At 49.1% G+C, this 13,038-nt stretch overlaps 1 pseudogene; it reads left to right on the forward strand.

Annotated features, from left to right (window-relative positions):
• The first annotated feature begins 1,476 nt into the window (after positions 1 to 1,476).
• LOC121551037 lies at positions 1,477 to 13,038 on the forward strand (annotated as a pseudogene).

The raw sequence follows: 13,038 nt of genomic DNA on the forward strand, positions 1-13,038 counted from the left end.
CTATGGTACTGCGCGCTACTTGAAGATAATTCTATACAGATAAAGCATTCTGTGTTGTCGCCCAGACATGGACACCGGTAAAACATTGGTGATGCTGCGCGATTAAGGGTAATTGTGAAAAGTGATATAATCGTATTTATGGGAAATTAAGTATGCTAACACCCACTGACTTCATCGAAATGATAATGATAAGATGTCTCGCCGGGTTTTGACGGGCTGACCAGGGACTCTCCAGGTTGGAAAACCAACGGGATTTGTGTAGGATAGGCTACAGCCTTTATGCATTTATTTTATAATCAATGTGAGTGCCACAGGACATGTATTTAGATTGCTTATCTGTTCAAATCTATTTAAATGTACAATTGCATATTACTTTATTACAGCTATAGCAATAGACTATGCATCCATGTTATTAGCCTATTTACCATTTATAGGATAGGTAGTCTGTTAGGCTAATTTGGTGATGAATGTGAGTTGAGACTGAGAAAGATGGATTTTTTTTATACACGCTTTATGCATTGGTACACAGGCTCTATCTAAAAGCCTCTTTAGGGTATTTATGAAAAACATTTACTCATGCTAATCCATTTAAAATATAACTTCACCCAGTGAGGCTGTCATGCTTTGCTCTGTCCCTCTGAATCAATTATCAGTGGCTGTTTAGACACAGTGCCAATACCACAGCCAGCCAGGGCAGCTGCTGCCTCAGAGTAACTAACAACATCTCTCTCTCTCTCTCTCTCTCTCTCTCTCTCTCTCTCTCTCTCTCTCTCTCTCTCTCTCTCTCTCTCTCTCTCTCTCTCTCTCTCTCTCTCTCTCTCTCTCTCGCTCCCTCCCTCCATCTAATCTATCCCTCTCTCCCTCTATCCCTCCTCTCACTGTCATCCTCCACACAGGAAGCTGATCTAGCAGAAGCCTCAGTCCACAGCCATCCAGGCAGGATGACAGAGGGGGTGGAGGTGGAGGGCAGACAGAGCCAGACCCACAGGACCCAGAGGACCAGACAGAGCCAGACCCACAGGACCCAGAGGACCAGACAGAGCCAGACCCAGGGGGACACAGTCCTGCTGAGGAGGGGTAGTGGAGGAGAGGCCCCCCAGGGGCCTGAGGGACCCGAGGCTAGGGCAGAGGTGTACGGGGGGTCCGAGGTTAGGGCAGAGGGGTCCAGGGGGTCAGAGGTAAGGGCAGAGGGATCCGGGGGGTCAGAGGTAAGGGCAGAGGGATCCGGGGGGTCAGAGGTAAGGGCAGAGGGGTCCAGGGGGTCAGAGGTAAGGGCAGAGGGATCCGGGGGGTCAGAGGTAAGGGCAGAGGGATCCGGGGGGTCAGAGGTAAGGGCAGAGGGATCCGGGGGGTCAGAGGTAAGGGCAGAGGGATCCGGGGGGTCAGAGGTAAGGGCAGAGGGATCCGGGGGGTCAGAGGTAAGGGCAGAGGGATCCGGGGGGTCAGAGGTAAGGGCAGAGGGATTCGGGGGGACAGAGGATGTGGTAGAGACACGGACGTCTCAGGGGTGGACCGGGGTGAACCACAGTACTGTGAGGAGGAGCACGGACAGTGACTCTGAGAAGCAGGAAGAAAATGCGGAAGAGGAGGAGGAAGAGAAGGGTTCCCTCCACTACCAACACCCTACTGGGTCAACACCCCACAATGGCCCAACTGGAGAAGCAGGGTCTGGGCTATCTGAGAAGGAGTATGCCCAACAGGTGGCCCCGGATGGAGGCTGGGGCTGGGTGGTGCTGGTAGCTACCATCCTGGTCCTGGCTCTAACGCTGGCCTTCCCCTCCTGTATTGGTATCTTTTACACAGAGCTACAGGCTGAGTTCAGCTCCAGCAACACAGAAACATCCTGGGTGCCTGCTATCATGACTGCTGTGCTGCACGCTGGCGGTGAGGATGCTTCTGTCATTGTACATTGAGGCATTGTTGCATGATTGAACATGCACACACTATCACTCTCTGTCTCTCTCGCTCCTCTCTCTCTCTCTCTCTCTCTCTCTCTCTCTCTCTCTCTCTCTCTCTCTCTCTCTCTGTCAGTCTCTCTCTCTGTCAGTCTCTCTCTCACTATGTCAGTCTCTCTCTCTCTCTGTCAGTCTCTCTGTCTCTGTCTCTCTGTCTGTCTATCTGTCTGTCTGTCTGTCTCTCTCTCTCTCTCTCTCTCTCTCTCTCTCGCTCTCTCTCTGTCAGTCTCTCTCTCTCTCTCTGTCAGTCTCTCTCTCTCTCACTATGTCAGTCTCTCTCTCTCTCACTATGTCAGTCTCTCTCTCTCTGTCAGTCTCTCTGTCTCTCTGTCTCTCTCTCTCTCTCTCTCTGTCTCTCTCTCTCTCTCACCATCCATGTGTCTCTCTCTCTCACCATCTGTCTCTCTCTCTCTCTCTCTCACTGTCTCTCTCTCTCTCTCTCTCTCTCTCTCTCTCTCTCTCTCTCTCTCTCTCTCTCTCTCTCTCTCTCTCTCTCTCTCTCTCTCTCTCTCTCTCTCTCTCTCTCTCTCTCTCTCTCTCTCTCTCTCTCTCTCTCTCTCTCTCTCTCTCTCTCTCTCTCTCTCTCTGTCAGTCTCTCTGTCTCTCTGTCTCTCTGTCTCTCTCTCTCTCACACACACACACTAACTGACGTTGTCATTGTAGGATGTACACATTTATTGTAGTGTCTTTATTCGGCTGATTGAAGTAGGCCTACTTTCAATACATAACAGTATGTTGCAATGAAACAGTACTACAGATTAATGATTCATTTAGTTTTATCTTTCACTTCAACGTATGTTGACACAGAAATACACACACACACACCCACTGGACACACACACAGATGGAGTATTAGGGGGTGTTTTCTTGCAAGCTGTATGCTTACAGTAAAGGTGAGGGGTTAGAGTGAAGAGTTCTGGTAACTCTACAGGTTGCTGTCTCTCTGTAGGTTTACAGTAAAGGTGAGGGGTTAGGGTGTAGAGTTCTGGTATCTACAGGTTGCTGTCTCTCTGTAGGTTTACAGTAAAGGTGAGGGGTTAGGGTGAAGAGTTCTGGTAACTCTACAGGTTGCTGTCTCTCTGTAGGTTTACAGTAAAGGGGAGGGGTTAGGGTGTAGAGTTCTGGTAACTCTACAGGTTGCTGTCTCTCTGTAGGTTTACAGTAAAGGGGAGGGGTTAGGGTGAAGAGTTCTGGTAACTCCACAGGTTGCTGTCTCTCTGTAGGTTTACAGTAAAGGTGAGGGGTTAGGGTGAAGAGTTCTGGTAACTCCACAGGTTGCTGTCTCTCTGTAGGTTTACAGTAAAGGTGAGGGGTTAGGGTGAAGAGTTCTGGTAACTCTACAGGTTGCTGTCTCTCTGTAGGTTTACAGTAAAGGTGAGGGGTTAGGGTGAAGAGTTCTGGTAACTCTACATGTTGCTGTCTCTCTGTAGGTTTACAGTAAAGGTGAGGGGTTAGGGTGTAGAGTTCTGGTAACTCTACAGGTTGCTGTCTCTCTGTAGGTTTACAGTAAAGGTGAGGGGTTAGGGTGAAGAGTTCTGGTAACTCTACAGGTTGCTGTCTCTCTGTAGGTTTACAGTAAAGGTGAGGGGTTAGGGTGAAGAGTTCTGGTAACTCTACAGGTTGCTGTCTCTCGGTAGGTTTACAGTAAAGGTGAGGGGTTAGGGTGTAGAGTTCTGGTAACTCTACAGGTTGCTGTCTCTCTGTAGGTTTACAGTAAAGGTGAGGGGTTAGGGTGAAGAGTTCTGGTAACTCTACAGGTTGCTGTCTCTCGGTAGGTTTACAGTAAAGGTGAGGGGTTAGGGTGAATAGTTCTGGTAACTCTACAGGTTGCTGTCTCTCTGTAGGTTTACAGTAAATGTGAGGGGTTAGGGTGAAGAGTTCTGGTAACTCCACAGGTTGCTGTCTCTCTGTAGGTTTACAGTAAAGGTGAGGGGTTAGGGTGAAGAGTTCTGGTAACTCTACAGGTTGCTGTCTCTCTGTAGGTTTACAGTAAAGGTGAGGGGTTAGGGTGTAGAGTTCTGGTAACTCTACAGGTTGCTGTCTCTCTGTAGGTTTACAGTAAAGGGGAGGGGTTAGGGTGTAGAGTTCTGGTAACTCTACAGGTTGCTGTCTCTCTGTAGGTTTACAGTAAATGTGAGGGGTTAGGGGTGAAGAGTTCTGGTAACGCTACAGGTTGCTGTCTCTCTGTAGGTTTACAGTAAAGGTGAGGGGTTAGGGTGTAGAGTTCTGGTAACTCTACAGGTTGCTGTCTCTCTGTAGGTTTACAGTAAAGGTGAGGGGTTAGGGTGTAGAGTTCTGGTATCTACAGGTTGCTGTCTCTCTGTAGGTTTACAGTAAAGGTGAGGGGGTTAGGGTGTAGAGTTCTGGTAACTCTACAGGTTGCTGTCTCTCTGTAGGTTTACAGTAAAGGTGAGGGGTTAGGGTGTAGAGTTCTGGTATCTACAGGTTGCTGTCTCTCTGTAGGTTTACAGTAAAGGGGGAGGGGGTTAAGGTGTAGAGTTCTGGTAACTCTACAGGTTGCTGTCTCTCTGTAGGTTTACAGTAAAGGTGAGGGGTTAGGGTGTAGAGTTCTGGTATCTACAGGTTGCTGTCTCTCTGTAGGTTTACAGAAAATGTGAGGGGTTAGGGTGAAGAGTTCTGGTAACTCTACAGGTTGCTGTCTCTCTGTAGGTTTACAGTAAAGGGGAGGGGTTAGGGTGTAGAGTTCTGGTAACTCTACAGGTTGCTGTCTCTCTGTAGGTTTACAGTAAATGTGAGGGGTTAGGGTGAAGAGTTCTGGTAACGCTACAGGTTGCTGTCTCTCTGTAGGTTTACAGTAAAGGTGAGGGGTTAGGGTGTAGAGTTCTGGTAACTCTACAGGTTGCTGTCTCTCTGTAGGTTTACAGTAAAGGTGAGGGGTTAGGGTGTAGAGTTCTGGTAACTCTACAGGTTGCTGTCTCTCTGTAGGTTTACAGTAAAGGTGAGGGGTTAGGGTGTAGAGTTCTGGTAACTCTACAGGTTGCTGTCTCTCTGTAGGTTTACAGTAAAGGTGAGGGGTTAGGGTGTAGAGTTCTGGTATCTACAGGTTGCTGTCTCTCTGTAGGTTTACAGTAAAGGGGAGGGGTTAAGGTGTAGAGTTCTGGTAACTCTACAGGTTGCTGTCTCTCTGTAGGTTTACAGTAAAGGTGAGGGGTTAGGGTGTAGAGTTCTGGTATCTACAGGTTGCTGTCTCTCTGTAGGTTTACAGAAAATGTGAGGGGTTAGGGTGAAGAGTTCTGGTAACTCTACAGGTTGCTGTCTCTCTGTAGGTTTACAGTAAAGGGGAGGGGTTAGGGTGTAGAGTTCTGGTAACTCTACAGGTTGCTGTCTCTCTGTAGGTTTACAGTAAAGGGGAGGGGTTAGGGTGAAGAGTTCTGGTAACTCTACAGGTTGCTGTCTCTCTGTAGGTTTACAGTAAAGGGGAGGGGTTAGGGTGAAGAGTTCTGGTAACTCTACAGGTTGCTGTCTCTCGGTAGGTTTACAGTAAAGGTGAGGGGTTAGGGTGAAGAGTTCTGGTAACGCTGTGTTTGTCTCTTTCCGTGACCCAGCGACTGTGAGAACGGCCCAGGTTCAGATGTACCACACACACACACACACACACACACTGGACACAAACACGCATACACACACAAACACACACACACACACACACACACACCCTGGACACACTGAGGGAGTAAGGGTGTTTCCTTGCAGGCTGTGTGTTTACAGTAAGGGTGAGAGGTTAGGTGAAGAGTTCTGGTAACACTGCGGATGCTGTCTCTGTTCAGGCCCTGTGTGTGTGTGTGTGTGTGTGTGTGTGTGTGTGGTGCATACCCCCTGCAGGTGTGTGTGTGTGTGTGAGAGAGAGAACGGCCCAGGTTCAGACGCAGCTCGGTATGTGTGTGTTTGCGTGTGTGTGACTCAGCCTCTGTTTGTTATTACAGGGTGGTAGCTCAGGGCCAGACGGGACAGACAGGACCAGTAGTCCATTGTTCTGGTGGCCCAGTGTTTATTTATCCATCTTTCACCCTGACCCTCCCTCTCTCCCATTCCTCCTCTTTATATCACCCTGACCCTCCCTCTCTCCCATTCCTCCTCTTTATATCACCCTGACCCTCCCTCTCTCCCATTCCTCCTCTTTATATCACCCTGACCCTCCCTCTCTCCCATTCCTCCTCTTTATATCACCCTCCCTCCCTCTCTCCCATTCCTCCTCTTTATATCACCCTGACCCTCCCTCTCTCCCATTCCTCCTCTTTATATCACCTTCCCTCCCTCCCTCTCTCCCATTCCTCCTCTTTATATCACCCTGACCCTCCCTCTCTCCCATTCCTCCCCTTTATATCACCCTCCATCCCTCTCTCCCATTCCTCCTCTTTATATCACCCTCCCTCTCTCCCATTCCTCCTCTTTATATCACCCTGACCCTCCCTCTCTCCCATTCCTCCTCTTTATATCACCCTCCCTCCCTCCCTCTCTCCCATTCCTCCTCTTTATATCACCCTCCCTCCCTCTCTCCCATTCCTCCTCTTTATATCACCCTGACCCTCCCTCTCTCCCATTCCTCCTCTTTATATCACCCCTGACCCTCCCTCTCTCCCATTCCTCCTCTTTATATCACCCTGACCCTCCCTCTCTCCCATTCCTCCTCTTTATATCACCCTCCCTCCCTCCCTCTCTCCCATTCCTCCTCTTTATATCACCCTGACCCTCCCTCTCTCCCATTCCTCCTCTTTATATCACCCTGACCCTCCCTCTCTCCCATTCCTCCTCTTTATATCACCCTGACCCTCCCTCTCTCCCATTCCTCCTCTTTATATCACCCTGACCCTCCCTCTCTCCCATTCCTCCTCTTTATATCACCCTGACCCTCCCTCTCTCCCATTCCTCCTCTTTATATCACCCTGACCCTCCCTCTCTCTCTCCCATTCCTCCTCTTTATATCACCCTCCCTCCCTCTCTCCCATTCCTCCTCTTTATATCACCCTCCCTCCCTCTCTCCCATTCCTCCTCTTTATATCACCCCTCCCTCCCTCTCTCCCATTCCTCCTCTTTATATCACCCTGACCCTCCCTCTCTCCCATTCCTCCTCTTTATATCACCCTCCCTCCCTCCCTCTCTCCAATTCCTCCTCTTTATATCACCCTCCCTCCCTCCCTCTCTCTTTCTCTTTCTACTGAGGAGAACTAAAGCCAAGAGGAACATTAACTGGTGATTCACTGAAGTGGTATGATAGTGGTATGATAGTGTGAACCACAGCGTCCTTCCTTATTTACAGTAAGCCTTTTACTCCTTCTGGACCGTAGACCATCGATATTAGATCTCCAGTTGATCCATCGATATTAGATCTCCAATTGATCCATCGATATTAGATCTCCAGTTGATCCATCGATATTAGATCTCCAGTTGATCCATCGATATTAGATCTCCAGTTGATCCATCGATATTAGATCTCCAGTTGATCCATCGGTATTAGATCTCCAGTTGATCCATCGGCATTATATCTCCAGTTGATCCATCGGTATTAGATCTCCAGTTGATCCATCGGTAATATATCTCCAGTTGATCCATCTATATTAGATCTCCAGTTGATCCATCAGTATTAGACCTCCAGTTGATCCATCGATATTAGACCTCCATTTACAGTGTCATCACTGTAAATTATGAATTCATGTAAGTATTGTTGCGTGACGTCAGTGTTCTTCATTTCTAGATGTCAAAGGTCAAACATGTGTGGCTCAGTTGGTAGAGCATGGTGCTTGCAACGCCAGCGTTGTGGGTTTGATTCCCACGGGAGACAAGTAGAAAACGTATGCACTCACTACTGTAAGTTGCTCTGGATAAGAGAGTCTGCTAAATGACTCAAATGTAAGTATGTGTTCTAGCAGTGCTTTTAGTTATCAACTGATGGGAACAAGCATCATGTATCATATTGGGTTAATGACTGCAGTGCCTGTGTGTCAGACTGGTGCGAGATATTGGGATATTCAAAGCTGCAAGGATTTTACAGTGGACAGGGTTGGTTTTAACCAGATGAATCTGGAGGAGACAGAGGGAGAGATGGAGGGAGGGACAGGGGGGGAGGGAGGGAGGGAGGGAGGGAGGGAGGGACAGTGGGAAGGAGGGAGGGACAGGGTGATGGAGGGATGGTTGTAGGGACAGATGAAGAGATGGAGGAAGAGATGGAGAGATGGAGGGTGGATGGAGGTAGGGATGGAGGACATTACCGTTACAGAGATCTGACTACACCATATGACTTAAGCAGACATTATCATGACAGAGATCTGACTAGACCACATGACTGGAGCAGACATTATCATGACACAGAACACAGATGAGACAGCTCAAAGAATGGACTCATTATTCCCACATCAAAGACAGTACCAAGAGTTCTCAGTACTCTGAATTTCATGTTCATTTCAATCAATTAGCCTGATAGGTTCTCCTGTAAGCTTTGGCCTGTCTTGGATAGTTGGATTTAAGAGCTGGAAGATGATCAGTCAGATAATTTGTATCTGAGCACATTATTGTAAGAGCCTGCAGACATAGCCACCCGTCACAGTGTGGGTAACCTCGTGACCTTTTCCCAGGCTAATTGCGCTTAGCGTTTATACATAAGCCTAGAACACCAACTAACAAGTCTGGCCGACGGGGGAGTGAACTGATTTTTATTTTAATGCTTTGGTCCACCAGACGTTCCCAGCATTGGGAGGAAGTGTCTGCTGAACGACTTTACAGAGTGGGTTTCAGCAGCTGTGTTTTAGTGGAAAGGAACAGCTTCCTGTCCTCTTTTTGCAGACTATTGTTCCATGTTCAGTGATAATGCATTGATGATGCTAATTAGGGTGATCTGATATGCTAATCAGTACATTGTATGTTTTTGGTGAGTGTGTGTGTGTGTGTGTGTGTGTGAGTGTGAGTGTGTGTGTGTGTGTGTGTGTGTGAGTGTGAGTGTGTGTGTGTGAGTGTTTGTGTGAGTGTGTGTGTGAGTGTGTGTGTGAGTGTGAGTGTGTGTGTGTGTGTGAGTGTGTGTGTGTGTGTTTGTGTGTGTGAGTGTGAGTGTGAGTGAGTGTGTGTGAGTGTGTGTGTGTGAGTGTGTGTGTGTGAGTGTGTGTGTGTGAGTGTGAGTGAGTGTGTGAGTGTGTGTGTGAGTGTGAGTGTGAGTGTGAGTGTGAGTGTGTGTGTGTGTGTGTGTGTGTGTGTGTGTGTGAGTGTGTGAGTGTGTGTGAGTGTGTGTGTGAGTGTGAGTGAGTGTGTGTGTGTGTGAGTGTGAGTGTGTGTGTGTGTGTGTGTGTGTGTGTGTGTGTGTGTGTGTGTGTGTGTGTGTGTGTGTGTGTGTGTGAGTGTGTGTGTGTGTGTGAGTGTGTGTGTGCGGCCCCTGTCTGTGTGTTGTTGTATTATGATTGAACATTGTTCTCCTCTCTCCAGGTCCACTATGCAGCGTGCTCGTGGAACGCTTTGGTTGCCGGGTAACGGTGATGGTGGGAGGGGTTCTGAGTGGACTAGGCATGGTGGTCAGCGCGCTGGCCAGAACCATCACAGAACTCTACATCACCAGCATCATCGCAGGTCAGAGGGAAAACACACACACACGGTCTTGTACAACTTACCTTGTGGGGACACACAATTCAGTCCCATTCAAAATCCTATTTTCCCTAACCTAACCTAACCTTCCCTAACCTAACCTCCTAGCTCCTAACCCCAAACCTAATTCTAACCCTAACACTAATTCTAACCTTAACCCTAAACCCCCTAGAAATAGCATTTGGCCTTGTGGGGACTAACAAAATGTCCCCAGTTGGTCACATTTTTGTCCGTTTACTATTCTTGTGGGGACTTCTGGTCCCCCTACTGGACTTCTGGTCCCCACAAGTATAGTTAAAGACACTCACACACACACACACACACACACACACACACTATAAACCCCCTAATATAAGACTTATCTTTCTATGAGGCATTATGAATCATCCTCATCAGTACCTCTGTCCTCCTCTCTCCTCCACATACAGGGTTGGGGTTCTGCCTGTCCTTCCAGCCCTCTGTGACCATGATGGGGCACTACTTTTTGAGGCGGCGGGCGTTCGCCAATGCCCTGTCGTCCACTGGCACGGCCCTGGGCCTCAGCACCTTACCCCTGCTGGCCAACTTCCTGCTGGGCCAGTTTGGCTGGAGAGGCAGCTTCCTGGTCCTGGGAGGGCTGCTGTTGAACTGCTGCGTGTGTGGGGCCGTCATGAGGCCCCTGGGGGACAAACACAGAGGGGCCCCGAGGACACTCATTAACAAGGCCGCCCAGGGGCTCAGCAAGCAACCAATCAAAGGTCCTCTCCAACAGGAGAAGGAGGGGCTTAAGGCAAGACTTAGGACAGCACTCAGTGACCTTGTGGTGTTCCTACGGAGACACATGGCCTTTGACCTGTTGGTCAGTAACCCTCGTTACCGTGCCTATGCCCTGGGGGTGACGTGGATGATGTTGGGGTTTGTAGTTCCCCTGGTCTACCTGGTGCCCTATGCTACAGCCCATGGTATGGAACCGGACCGAGCCGCGCTGCTGATGGCCACACTGGGCCTGGTCAACATTGCTGTGAGACCCGTGGCGGCTGTCTTCTTCGGCCTGCCGCGCTTCAGGTACTGTAGCCTGGATGTTAGAGGTTAGGCGTGGGTCAGCAACCGGACCAGAGGGTTGCTGGTTCGAATCCCAAGCAAGAAAACATTTAATAAAAATTAGGTGATCTAAAAAAAAATAAGGATAATAAATTGGTCTCCTCTTCCTCTTCCTCCTCCTCTTCCTCCTCCTCCTCCTCTTCTTCCTCCTCCTCCTCTTCCTCCTCCTCTTCCTCTTCCTCTTCCTCTTCCTCCTCCTCCTCCTCTTCCTCTTCCTCCTCTTCCTCCTCCTCCTCCTCCTCCTCCTCTCAGGGGCAGTGGCTGTTTTGTGTATGTGTTTGCAGTAGCCCTCCTGGTCAACGGGCTGAGTAACAGTATCTGTGGTGCGGCTGCCACCTTCCCCGTGCTCCTGACGTACGTGGTGATCTTTGGTCTGTCCATGTCTGTGATTGGCTCTCTGCTCTTCACGGTACTGATGGAAACGGTGGAGATGAGCCGGTTCTCCTCTGCCCTGGGTCTCATCAGTATGTTAGAGAGTGGAACACTGCTGATTGGACCGCCGCTCGCAGGTACTGTGTATTGTGCGTGTCAGTGGTGTACTTCTACACATTTTGCAATGAGCCAAAGATAAACATTTGCAGTTTTACAGCGAATTTCCTTTAATTCAAAACATTTTTGCCATGGCTTTTATGACATGTTCATATGCTATCTGGGGAGTGGGGAGGGGGGCAATCCCAATTTGTATTTTTGGGGGGTTTGGGGCCCCCAGAGCGGGGTTCCGCGGGCTATGCCACACTGCGGGGGCTGTGGGGGTGTGTGGTACACCAGTGGTGAGTGTGTGTGTGCACGTATCTTTGTCCTTTTCACTGTATGTCAGTGTGAGAATTTCCCCATACAATATGTTTGGTACAGTATGGTCTTCTAGTCTATGGCATCTAATGTTCAAATCCTATGTGTGTATTCTTTGTCTGTTGTACAGAATCAATGACTTCCCCTACCGCATGTCAAGTTATTTACAGTCTAATTGTATCATTGTTGGTCAGTAGGTGGCCAGCATAACAACAGGTGGTGGTGTTGGACACAGTGACTCATATAGACATAGATGTTAAGGTTCTTGTCAAGTTATGGCCAGTATAAACGTGTTATGTTATGTGAGGACTGAGGAGGGTATGAGTTTTGTCACACGGGGAAATGGAATGTTCCGTCCGCTGGATTCCCATGTCATAGCTGGGGATGTGACTGGGTCATGTGCTCTGTTTTCCACTGTGTGTGTGTTTGTGTCTGTGTGTGTGCGCGTGCTTGTGTCAGGCGGGTAGCAATATCTGGGTCGACAGGGAATGGCTCTGTCCTGTTCCAGGAGTCACTGCCCAAAGACATAACCCTAGGCAGGAGAGAGAGAGAGAGAGTATGTATGCATGCAAGAATGTACTTGCGTGTGTGTTGGCATGTGTGTTCAGGGCAGAGGGCGGGGCAGACTGACTGGAGGAGGGAGTGGCCTAGTGTACCCATGGTCTCTGGTTTCCAGCGCCATGGCAACTCAAATGTCAACGCCTGGTGGTAGCCTACTAGCCCTGTGGCAGAGCTGTGCTGAACTAGGATCCAGTTCAGATGAACGTGCTGTGAGGACACACACTGCCACGCTTAAATATAGCTGTTCTCTGGCTGTTATAGCATCACATGTGGTTGTTGATACAAGCCTTCTAGGAAATGCTTATGTACTGCTTATGAACTGTTTTGTGTGGGTTATGAACGTGTTATGACATCGTAACGTAGGTACCCTTCGAATAAAGTGTTACCCAAGTCTTTCCTAACGCTGTGCGTGTCTTCATGTGCCTCTCTTCCAGGCATGTTGGTGGACAACACAGGCCAGTACTCTTATGTGTTCTACGCCTGCAGTGTGACCGTCTCCTCCTCTGGCCTCTTCCTCATCGGAGCCTTCTACTATCTGGACAGACAGAAGGACAGAGAAGAGAAGAAGAAATCAGGTCCTCCTGCTGCTATCACCCTAGCCCCTGACTGCCAGTACCGCCATGTTCGTTCTACACAGGGAGGGAAAGCAGCAGACACTGTTTATGTCACCAACGTGTGACGTACTAATACGCACGTGTAACCCAGTGAGACAAACTGTGTACCTGCCTGCCATAGAATTACGTCTAGAATCAGAATGAAGTAAGGAGGTAGCCTTCCCTACGAGCCTTGGTCTGTAGGAGCCGCAACAAATCACAGGAACTGCTCACTATGATGAATCAATGAATGATAGGATCTCTGTGGTGCCTGCTGTCTGCTGTCTTCATAGGGAAGAACTGGGAGGTTACACACGCACTACTGTTATCATCAATGTGATGCCTATGTACGTACATACGTATCCAGGCATGCACAACACAACAGAGTTTGCACACAGATTTAGTCTGGATTTGGAAGTCACACTCTGTCACATGCTAGCTCTCCCTCCCCTCTCTCCCTCCCCCGCCTCTCTCTC

Source organism: Coregonus clupeaformis, chromosome 35 (assembly GCF_020615455.1).
Source record: "Coregonus clupeaformis isolate EN_2021a chromosome 35, ASM2061545v1, whole genome shotgun sequence".
Lineage (NCBI taxonomy): Eukaryota > Metazoa > Chordata > Actinopteri > Salmoniformes > Salmonidae > Coregonus > Coregonus clupeaformis.